Genomic DNA, 12,215 nt, shown 5'->3' with positions numbered 1-12,215 from the left:
CTCAAATAAATTTGTTAGTCTCGAAGGTGCCACAAGTCCTCCTTTTTCTTTTTGTATTGTTACAGATATCTTTGCTGACAGTATTTTGAAATAAATTACCAAAATAATTGAAACTGGCATGATTATATACTGTTATTTTGACAAATAACATTTGCAGAATTTTAAAATACTGTGCACGTTATTTTTTATTTTTTGGTTTAGAATTCCCCCAGGAGGAAGCATTGCATAGAAGGGGAGCTGGATTATATTGGGGTGTAAGGCCAGAAGGGACCATTAAATTTGCTCTGACTTGCTGTATCCGAGGGAACCACTCATCCAGTTTTATGCCACACAGTCTTTTTGGCTTGTTTGTCCAGTGGCTAGTACTGCGACAAAACCAGTAGGGTTGCCATCTTGCTGAGTGCAGAAAACCAACCCCTACCCTGCCCCTTCTCTGAGGCCCTGCTGGCACTTACTCCATCCCCCCTCCCTCCATTACTCGCTCTCACCCACTTTGCTCATTTTCACCTGGCTGGGGCAGGGGGTTGGGGTGTGGCAGGGGGTGAGGACTCCACTGGGGGTATGGGCTCTGGGATAGGGCCAGCGATGAGGGTTTGGGGTGCGGGAGGTGTCTCAGGGGTGGGGTGTGGGGGTGAGGGTTCTGGCTGAGGGTATGGGCTGTGGGGGTGGGGCTGGGATGAGGGATTTGGGGTTTAGGAGGAGGCTCAGCTGGGGGGTGGGACTGAGGGGTTTGGAGTGCAGGAGGGGAGTCTGGGCTGGGGCAAGGGGTTGGGGTATGGAAGTGGGTAAGGGTGATCCCTGGTTCCTGTGTTATGTGAAGGGATAAATAACACTTCATTATTCATTTTCTTCACACCATTTATGATTTTATAGACCTCTATCATATTTCCCCATTAGTCATCTCTCTTCCAAGTTGAACAGTCCCATCTTTTTAATCTCTTCTCATATGAAAGCAATTCCATGTCCCCTAATAATTTTTGTTGCCCTTCTCTACCTTTTCCAATTCTAATATGTGGGGTTTTTTTTAGATCGATTCATGGATACTGCATGAAGTATTCAAGGTGTGGCCAAACCAGGGATTTATACAGTGGCATTATGATATTTACTGTCTTATTATCTATTCCTTTCCTAATGGTTCCTAACATTCTGTTCGCTTTTTTGACTGCAACTGCACATTGAGTGGATGTTTTCAGATAACTATCCACAGTGACTTCAAGATCTCTTTCTTGAGTGGCAACACCTCACTTATATCCCACATTTTGTATGTATAGTTGGGATTTTATTTGCCATTATGCATTACTTTGCATTTATCAACATTGAATTTCAGCTGCAATTTTCAGAGTAGCAGTCGTGTTAGTCTGTATCTGCAAAAAGAAAAGGAGTACTTGTGGCACCTTTAGAGACTTAACAAATTTATTTGAGCATAAGCTTTTGTGTTTTGTTGCCCGGTTCTCCAGTTTTGTGAGATCCCATTGTAACTCTTTGCAGTCTGCTTTGGACTTAACTATCTTGCGTAATTTTGCATCATTTGCAAACTTTGCCACCTCACTGTTTACCCATTTTTCCAGATCATTTATGAATATGTTGAACAGCACTGGTCCCCGTACAGATCTCTGGGGGGGAACCCTGTGTACCTCTCTCCATTCTGAAAACTGACCATTTATTTCTACTTTCTGTTTCCTGTCTTTTAACCAATTATTGATTCATGAGAGGACCTTCCTTCTTATCCCATTACTGCTTAGTTTGCTTAAGAGTCTTCGGTGAGGGACCTTGTCAAAGGCTTTCTGAAAGTCCAAGTACATTATATCCACTGAATCACCCTTGTCCACGTTTGTTGACTCCCTCAAAGAATTCTAAAATATTGGTGATGCATGATTTTCTTTTGCGAAAGCTGTGTTGACTCTTCCCAAACAAATCATGTTCATTTATGTGTCTGACAATTTCTGTTCTTTACTACACTTTAAGCCAGTTTGCTTGGTACTTACTGGCCTGAAATTGCCAGGATTGCCTCTTGAGCCTTTTTAAAAAATTGGTGTCACGTTAGCTATCTTCAGTCATCTGGTATAGAAGCTGATTTAAATGATAGGTTACATACCACAGTTAGTAGTTCTTCAATTTCATATCTGAGGTCCTTCAGAACTCTTGGGTGAATACCATCTGGTCCTGGGAATTTATTACTGTTTAATGTATTAATTTGATCAAAACCTCCTCTATTGACATCTTAATCTGGCAGAGTTCCTCAGATTTGTCACCTAAAAAGAAGAATAGCTCAGGTGTGGGTATCTCCCTCACATCCTCTATAGTGAAGACCAATGCAAAAATTCATTTAAATTCTCTGCAATGGCCTTGTCTTCCTAGAGTGCTGCTTTAGCACCTCAATCATCCAGTTGCCCACTGACTGTTTGGCAGGCTTCCTGCTTCTCATGTACTTCGTTTTTGAGTCTCTTGCTAGTAGCTCTTCAAATTCTTTTTTGGCCTGCCTAATTATACTTTTACACTTGACTTGCCAGAGTTTATGCTCCTTTTTATTTTCATCACTAATATTTGACTTCCAATTTTTAAAGAATGCATTTTTGCCTCCAACCATCTCTTTTACTCTGTTTAGCTATGGCGAATTTTTTTTTTTGTTCCTCTATTTTTTTAATATGGGATTTTGAGTCTCTATTATAGTGTTTTTTAAAAAGTTTCCACACAGGCATTTCACTCAGGGTCACAGGGCTGGTGGTGACACAATCCCTTACTGGTCTGGATTGAACCCCAAAACGTCACAGTGACATACCAGAGATGTTCCTTCTACCTGTTTGGCCATTTGTGTATTTTATGACTCATACTGCATGCCTATTTGCATAGTGAGCCAGGTGAAAATTGAGAGATTGTAAAATCTTAAAAGAAGGGAAATCGACTGGAAGAAACAAAAAGCTGGGCTGGTATATCTTTGAGTACAAAGAAACACACTGAATCCTTCACCTAGGAGACACACTGTCTCCTGAAAGATGGGTCACAGCCAGCTTGATTGTAAAGCTCTGCAAGAATTTTGGGTGAGCAATATTTTACTAGACATGAGAGTATTGGGTTAATTAATCTGGGCTCTAGAATGTGTGTTATAATTTTATTTTATATGTAGCCATTTGTTTCCAATATTTCTACTTACTACTACTTGAATCTCTTTGCTTTGTTAAACAAATTTATACCTGATTTCACTATAAATAAATCTAAGTGCTGTGAGTTAAGTGGAGCAGTGATCTGAGATTAAACTGGTAAACCGAGGTGTAGTACTTCTTTGGCAGCAGTGTATAAGTGAATACCGCAAGTGTCCGGTGGAACAGGGGTTGGATGCTCCAGGGAGAGCTTGAGGACTGAAGTGCACCTATCACTAATCTGAGAGTGACAGCAGGGCCAGTGAAGCCTAGAACAGAGTGCTTGTGTTGCCTGTGGCTGGTGGGGTTAGGGAGCTGACCCCCTGCAATCACAGACAAGGCTTCTTCATGCTAAGGGCAGGTGATACTGAGGTGCCCCACAACTTGGTCACCCACTTTACTGTTCCTTTAGTTGACTGTAGTCTCCATGCTGGATATGGGACCTGCAGTTACCTGTTTATTCAAAGGGGAAGGGGACACAGGATACACACTAGAGTCAAGATGATAGATGAGAGAGAGAGAGGGCAGAAGAACCTGGTTACTGACATAAGTAATAAGATTTTTTGTTCTCTCATGGGAGGGAGGGATGGTGGGTGGAGGAACTGCATATGCGGAGTTGTATATTTATTTGCAGTGAGTGGCCCAGCAAATGGGTGGGAGAAGGAGGTAAATGAACTTGGCTTAAAAAGTGAGCCATGGCGCTTTGAACGCCCTCACTCTTTGTATATACCTCAGGTTACTGAGCCAGTCACCCAAAAGACCTCGTCCCATTATGTGTGCATAGTGACTTGGAAGCCTAAATTTTAAGCACTTTTGAAAATTTTACTATGTCAGAAGGATGTTCTATCCATCCTGTGTTCCATCCATAGCAGTAGCTTGCAAAAGGTATCAAAAGAATTGCTTATGGTAGAGACAGAAAATGTTTACATTAAGTTTCCTGCCCCTGGGGATGGACTAATGTAAAATCGTTTGCTAAAGTATATTTTCTACTGATGTGCCTAATCTAGTTTTAGCAGTCACTTCAATTAAAAAAATGGAAAACTAAATATACTGTAAATGCCACACAAGGGCGAAGCACAGTTGAAAGTGTGTACAAGAGCAAATATAGTACAAATAAATTACATTCTGAGACAGAGATGTAGGGAGTTATCATCCAACATCAAAACATAATGCCCAGGCAAGTGGCTGTATACCATGTACAGCACTCTGAAGGCCAAGGCAAATGACTCAGATCCTGTGTATGTGCAAAGGTTAAATAGAAACAATAGAACAATATTTTTTCTCCTTGGGGTAAATCCCATAGACAAAGACTCAGGTTCCTGGGTTGTCAGGCTGAGCCTGGGTAAGGAATAGTGTAGCTCAAAACTGGTAAACAAAAAAGTAAACTATTTTATGGACCTGACCAAGATGATGGAGTATCTGGCATGGGCCTCCTACTGCTTTGTATGTCACATAGTAAGTGTTCCTGCATGGGAAGAATAATTGCAATTTTTAGAATTCTCATTGTCAAACAACAACATTATTGTTTGTATTACAGTAGCACCTATGGGCCTCAAGCAAAGTTGAATTATGCAAGCCTCTGTAAATACAAATAGTAAGAGACAGTCTCTACCCCCATACAATTTACTATCTAAATAGACAAAGACAGAGAAAGGGTGGGAGAAAGGAAGAGTCATCATCTCATTTTACAGTTAGGGAACTGAGGCACAGCGATATTAAGTGATATACCCAAACCAATACAGGTAATCTGTTAGGGCTGGAAATTGAACCTAGATGTCCTGAATCATCTTTCTACCCCCTTCAGTTTTATTACAGATGTAACCCTTCTGCCAGTCAGAGTTGGCAGCAACAAGGGCTGAGTTCAGTATACAACACAAAACCAGCTCAAGACCCCACCCAGTGACCTGGGACAATTACACATCACCCCCAGGCACCTCTAAGAGGCAACACTTCCCATTTTGAAAGCACAGAGTCTGAGTGTAACAAAGAAACTTTTAATAAAAGGAGGGAAGTTACCCAGCAAAAAACAGACAAAAGGAAGTACTTCTTCACACAAGGCATAGACAACCTGTGCAACTCATAGCCAGGGGATGTTGTGAAGGCCAAAACCATTACTGGGTTGAGAAAAGAATTAGATAAGTTCATGGAAGATAAACAAATCAATTGTTATTAGCCAAGATGGTCAGGGATGCAGCACCATTCTCTGGGTGTCCCTAAGCCTCTGATTGCCAGAAGCTGGGATTGGATGACAGCGGATGGATCACTTGATAATTGCCCCATTCTGTTCATTTCCTTTGAAGCACCTGGCATTTGCCACTGTAAGAAGACAGGATATTGGGCTAGATCAGAGGTTCTCAAACTGGGGGTTGGGATCCTTCAGGGGGTCGTGAGGTTATTACATGGATGGTCATGAGCTGCTAGCCTCCACTCCAAACCTGCTTTGCCTCCAGCATTTATAATGGTGTTAAATATATTTTTAAAAGTGTTTTAATTAATAAGGGGGGGTCGCACTCAGAAGCTTGCTATGTGAAAGGGGCCACCAGTACAAAAGTTTGAGAATCAATGGGCTAGATGGACCATTAGTCTGACCCAATATGGCCATTCTTATGTTCTTGTAACCCTAGGGCCTTAAATGCTCTGCTGTTGTGGCTCACAGCCCAGACTTTAATAGTGAGCAAGCAAGTATGCAATTCCCTGAGTGGCTGTGCGCTGTCCAGCCCTAGTTCAGGTCTCTGACCCAAGCAGCCTATCTACAACACAACAGCCCCACCCTGGTTTTCTACTTGCAGGGTGTCCCCAACACACTCTCAGTCCCAAATTTCCCCCAAACCATCTGCCCTGAAGTGTCCAGCCCTCTCCTAGCACACTTGGAGTAATAATAAAGGTCACTGCCCCTTTAAAGAGACAAAAGCACATAGGAGGCCCATGCCAGATACTCCATCATCTTGGTCGGGTCCATAAAATAGTTTACTTTTTTGTTTACCAGTTTTGAGCTACACTATTCCTCACCCAGGCTCAGCCTGACAACCCAGGAACTTGAGTCTTTGTCTATGGGATATATTTAGTTTTCCATGTTTTTAATTGAAGTGACTGCTAAAACTGGATTAGGCACATCAATAGAAAATATACTTTAGCAAACAATTTTACATTAGTCCAGGGGCAGGCAACTTAATGTAAACATTTTCTATCTCTACCATAAGCAATTCTTTTGATACCTTTAACTGGAGTCGACAATCACTTCAATTCAAACATAGGGACTGGGTTGGTTGAGATTATAAGTAAAACAAGTTTATTTAATCAAAAGTGAGAGGTTTTAAGTAAATTCAAGTACAAGGGATAAAGACAAAAACGGTTAGAAGCAAACAAAAGTAGAAATATACTTTCTAATGATAAAGATGTAACTTAACAAGCTACCATCTTTATTCAAGGTAGATTACTTACCAATCTTTCTGCTTTGCAACCACGGCTGATTTTCTCTCAGTCAGGATCTTCTACGGAAGTACAAGGCTCTGGTTTCCCTTGTCTTCCTAGGTGAAAGATGCCAAAATGGCTCTGTTTCCCCTTATATTTCTCAGAGTTCATTGATTCTGTTTCAAGAGGCAGGATGACCTCATGCTGTTCTTCCCTTCCTGTGGACTTTCCATCTCCCTCCTGATTTGTATGTAAATTGGGCTTCCATTGTTTTGATTCCACAATATTACCTTCCCTCCTGTCTGGGAGAAAACCTGTTTCATCTTTTGTTTGGTCAGACTTTAAAGCATAATATCAGTAAGTATCCATAATTCCTTGTATAATGTTTATATATATATATATATAATATATTTCACAACAATATTCATCATGTAATATGTCACAAGCTTTCAAAAAAGTTGCTGCTTGATACACTTTTATAATACAGTAAAAGTATATACAATCAGTTGATTCGATTGCTTATTATTTGAGGTTCAGAGCCCCTCCCACACTCACTAGGTTGATGGTTTTGTTTACTTTTTATGTAAAGGTATCTGAATTGTCTCTGCCTGATGACCAGGCTGGTCAGACAAAAAAATACACATTTCATTGTATACGGGGACTGAGCTTATGCACTGCTTGCCAAACATGTTTTAAGAACATAATTTTAACACATACTCATAACTTTTGGTGTACACACCACATATATGCATTATGCAAGAATATTAATGTTCAGTGAGTTATTAGTTTTCCAATGACATATTATATGCCATCTTTTGGATATATATATAACACCACAACAGAGCGTTAAGTGTAGTGAGTCTGTCAGTCCTGACAAGAGTTCCTGACACACAATAATGAACCATCAGTGTGCCTCTGTTACAGTCACCTCCTGGTGACCTGCCTTAACTCCAAAACCTTAAGACCATAATTTTCCATATAGATCAATAACTTCTTAATTATGATCTGTACATACATTTTGCAGTGATTATGATAATCAGTGGGCTCTTGGCAGAGACCTGACATGCTATGCTTTGCTAAACTATTATGCAGCTATCCAGCCTAAGGGATACCTGTAAAATTCTACGCACCCTCTGTGCTTGCTGCCAGTTTGCACCAAGGGGTAGCTAGGTCATAGTGGGTACCTTTTATTCCTCAAAATTGCACTATGAAGAATAGCACCAACTGGAGCTTCTCTCATCATAGATCTGGCATGGGACAATGGGTGACTGAAGGAGCATAGATAGGCAATGCAAATAGAATCAACTAATATTTTACCATGTTCTTGACTTCTTGTTGTCTTTTAATCTTGAGGAATAATGGGATGAGATTGTTGTAGTGTTTATTGTGATACTAGCATGATTTGACTATAACAATACAGATTCTGTGTAATTTGTGGCACAAATGTCTGCTGGAATCATTACAATGCTTACAGGTAAGAAATAATGCATGACATGAAATAAATGTTTCAGGTATTTAGTTTAGTATTTAGGTTTAGTTTAGTAAATGGTTCATCTATTGTTTTGACTATAATTAAACCCGCAGAGTTTGAATTATCACTGGCAACTGCATTTTCCAGTTATAAGTTACTGCATTGTGTAGTGACCCAGACCTACAACATTCTGCCAAATTATGTAAAGCAATTATAAAACTCTCTTTCCTAGCTGCTCCTTCTCCTTGATGTTCGACTATAATTAAACCCGCAGAGTTTGAATTATCACTGGCAACTGCATTTTCCAGTTATAAGTTACTGCATTGTGTAGTGACCCAGACCTACAACATTCTGCCAAATTATGTAAAGCAATTATAAAACTCTCTTTCCTAGCTGCTCCTTCTCCTTGATGTTCTGATTAAATGTGGTTCTTGTAGCTGTTCAGTTCCTTCTTATCACAATGTAATCTTGTAGCCTGTTTCTAGTTGAAAGTCTGCCTTGTGTTTCCGTGTATTCTAAAGTGGTGATAAAAAAATCTGCTTTTCCCACTTTATCAGGGGACTATTTTTAACTGATTTTCTTTTTTACTTAAAGGGGAGGTTATTCTGAACCTTTCAAATCAGTAGTTCCATATGGATCATTTTTCTTGAGTAAAATGAAATTGCTCTAGAGAGGGAGTTCAAATAGCCACATTGCAATTTGCTCTCTGAAAAATCATATGTACCTGTGTATGTGAAGTGTGACAGTTTCAGTCTGCTACTTAAATTATCTTGATTTTTGTGTTTAGTTTGCTCCTGTTGCAAAGTAGTTAGGCAGCTGGCAGTTCAGATACCACACACTATTACAGATTGCAAGAACCCCAAGAGCAGAACCTCAAGCTCAAGTAACTTATATTACAGAACCTGGTTTTCAGAAGTGCTCGTCACTTGCAGCTCCAGAGGGCTTAGCAGCAGTTCTGAAAATCTGATCCTACAAATACAAGTAATTTTACACATGGAAGTAGTCCCAATGAATTGAGACTATTCAGACATGTAACATTACTTATATGCATAACCGTTTACAGGATTGGGGCCTAAGTGTATAAACTGGATATTTGTTGTTTCCTTGCATCTCCTTGTGGTTATAGCTAGTACTACACAAATCTCATACTATGGGAAGTAGTGGAAAGAGGCTGCCACTAATATAGCCTGTTCAGTGGGAGTTTTTTTATGTGAGGAGCTAATTTTTGTAAAAAGGCTTAGCTCTACAAGACTCTGCAAAACTAATAATATAGTACTCCAACAATTATGTTTTCAAGGGTGTTGAATTCTACTCAATTATCCCAGAAGCCAATATTTATAATAGGCATTCTATTGATTTACAAAGAAATATAATATTCATACTAATAGAGACTTGAGCATCTGAACTAGTAGCAACAGAGGGATATTCATACATGTAATTTACTTGAATCATCAGTGCTATCAGGTAATAGTAGTCTGACTATGATAACTACGTTGAAATATATTAAAGTTTTAACCCTTTGGCATAAGCAACCTAAATCTTCAGAGTATTGCAAAAATGCTTTTAAAGAGCTTGAATCCATAAAGGCTGCATAATACTTTCAATGCAGAGACTTCCCCATATAAGTTTTATTGATGTTAATAAGATGCAGCCATAAATTCTTATGAGAATGTACTAATGAATTAAGAATAGAGTTTGGATACGCAGGAAAGATTTGCAAAGGTACAGATGGGAATTAGGGCCCAGGTCCTCAAAGGTATATTGGCTCCTAATTTCCATTGAAATCAATGGAAGTTAGGAGCTTAAATACCTTCAAGATCTGGATCTAGGTGCTCAAATTTCAAAGTTGTGTGCCTAATTTCTTTAGAAAATCTCCCCCTTATTTTTTTCTCACTATACCAAATAAGAATCTAAAAATATAATCGTGGCTTTCAAAAATCTTGTGGCCTAGAGAAGAAATGTTTCAACAGCACTGTTCTCTGCTAATGCCTCATTTACTGATGGAAATGTCAGATTACCCATCCATAAATCTGGTGAGCTAATCAAGGCTATCCAAAAACAACTAGTCAAGCAAATAAAACACATTTGTGCTAGTTAGACTAATATTGCTCAATTCATGGCTCTTGAGCCAGATGCAGCCTTCCATAGCAAAGAAAACAGCTGTCGTCTTGGACTTGAATAAAATATCACACCACAGCCTAGTTCACTATAACAGAAAGTATACTAGAGAAAAAAATCTTAAAATGTACATTACTAGAATAAAATTAAATGTTCTAAGTGCCACTTAATGATTTAAAACGCTGAAGGTGAACACACAAATCTGATAAATACATTTAATGTATCAATCTACAGTTCTCCACTTGAGGTAAAAATCTTTTAGTCTTGATGGGTGCTTTCCTGTATCTTGGATGACAAAAAAGAGGTGTCCTTATTCTTTGCTCTGCTAAAGCAAACATGATAAACTAAAGTAAATAACTGATATTAAAATTGTATTTACATTCATATCACATGAAGTTATTTTAATGGCTCCCATTTCTCAACACTCAACTTGTACGAAGATCTTATTATACTCTTGTTAATGTGGACCAGATTCTGATCACCTTGCACACACGGAGTAGCATCTTACCCTACAAGTAGTCCCATTGCACAACTTGTGCAATAATAAGCTATAATAATAATAATAATATGGTCAGAATTTGACCATACATGAATTTAAAAAAATCAAGTTACATTAAATTGTCTCACGATCGTGAAATAAATGGGACTTGTGTGATAAGCATGTTGAGTCCATTAAAGTATGGTGAAAACATACACCTCATTCCTTTCCTATTTTTGACAAAAATACCCTATCAACAGATCTTTTAAAAATATTCCTCCTCAATGAAACAATTTATAGTGTGTTTCTGCTAAGAAAACAATTGCATACACTGCTGCACTTTTCCCTAAAGACTCATTCAGGGATTTGGTCACATAAATTGCAAATAAGGAGGCACTAGGTTCCACTACATCTACAACAGGTGAATACTTATTACTTACATTTGTTGCCAATGTAATATAACCTGCTGCAGTGTTTGTTGATTTTTCAGACCTATACTAACGTAACAGCAAGTCCCCTAGGACTTCATTAAAATTATGATAAAGCAAATTGGGAGTAGAAGATGTCCCAAATTTTTTCAGAGGTAGGACAGTTCAACTCTCTGTATGACTGATCAGTGTGGATCTACAAGAATCATGTTTTAAAAGTTATGCAATGCACAGTCCAGGAACACTGGAAATATACCCATCCCTAGAGGAAGGAAAGAGAGGACACAGGAGTACTGAGCACTTGTCTACAGTTACAGCATTGCGGCTGCCCTGCTGTAGCACTTAGTGAAGACGCTACCTATGCCAACAGGAGAGCTTCTCTCATTGGCATAGGTACTCCATTTACTCAGGAGGCAGTAGCTATGTTGATAACAGAAGTCCTCCCATCAACATAGCACTGTCTACACCAGAAGTTAGGTTAGTATAAATAAATTATTAGGGGTGTAGATTTTCCACCTACCATAGCAACATATTTCAGAGTAGCAGCCGTGTTAGTCTGTATTCGCAAAAAGAAAAGGAGTACTTGTGGCACCTTAGAGACTAACAAATTTATTTAAGCATAAGCTTTGTGAGCTGCAGCTCACTTCATCAGATGCATTTGGTGGAAAATACAGTGGGGAGATTTATATACACACAAAGAGAACATGAAACAATGGGTTTTATCATACACACTGTAAGGAGAGTGATCACTTAAGATGAGCCATCACCAGCGGGGGTGGGGGGTGAGGAAAACCTTTCATGGTGACAAGCAAGGTGGGCCATTTCCAGCAGTTAACAAGAACGTCTAGGAACAGTAGAGGGCGGGGTGGGGGGGAGAAATAACATGGGGAAATAGTTTTACTTTGTGTAATGACCCATCCACTCCCAGTCTCTTTTCAAGCCTAAGTTAATTGTATCCAGTTTGCAAATTAATTCCAATTCAGCAGTCTCTCGCTGGAGTCTGTTTTCGAAGTTTTTTTGTTGAAGGATAGCCACTCTCAGGTCTGTAATCGAGTGACCGGAGAGATTGAAGTGTTCTCCGACTGGTTTTTGAATGTGATAATTCTTGACGTCTGATTTGTGTCCATTTATTCTTTTACGTAGAGACTGTCCAGTTTGACCAATGTACGTGG

This window comes from Dermochelys coriacea, chromosome 1 (genome assembly GCF_009764565.3).
Source record: "Dermochelys coriacea isolate rDerCor1 chromosome 1, rDerCor1.pri.v4, whole genome shotgun sequence".
NCBI classification, from domain to species: domain Eukaryota; kingdom Metazoa; phylum Chordata; order Testudines; family Dermochelyidae; genus Dermochelys; species Dermochelys coriacea.
The sequence above is the reverse complement of the archived record's forward strand: the minus strand, read 5'-3'. Positions refer to the sequence as shown.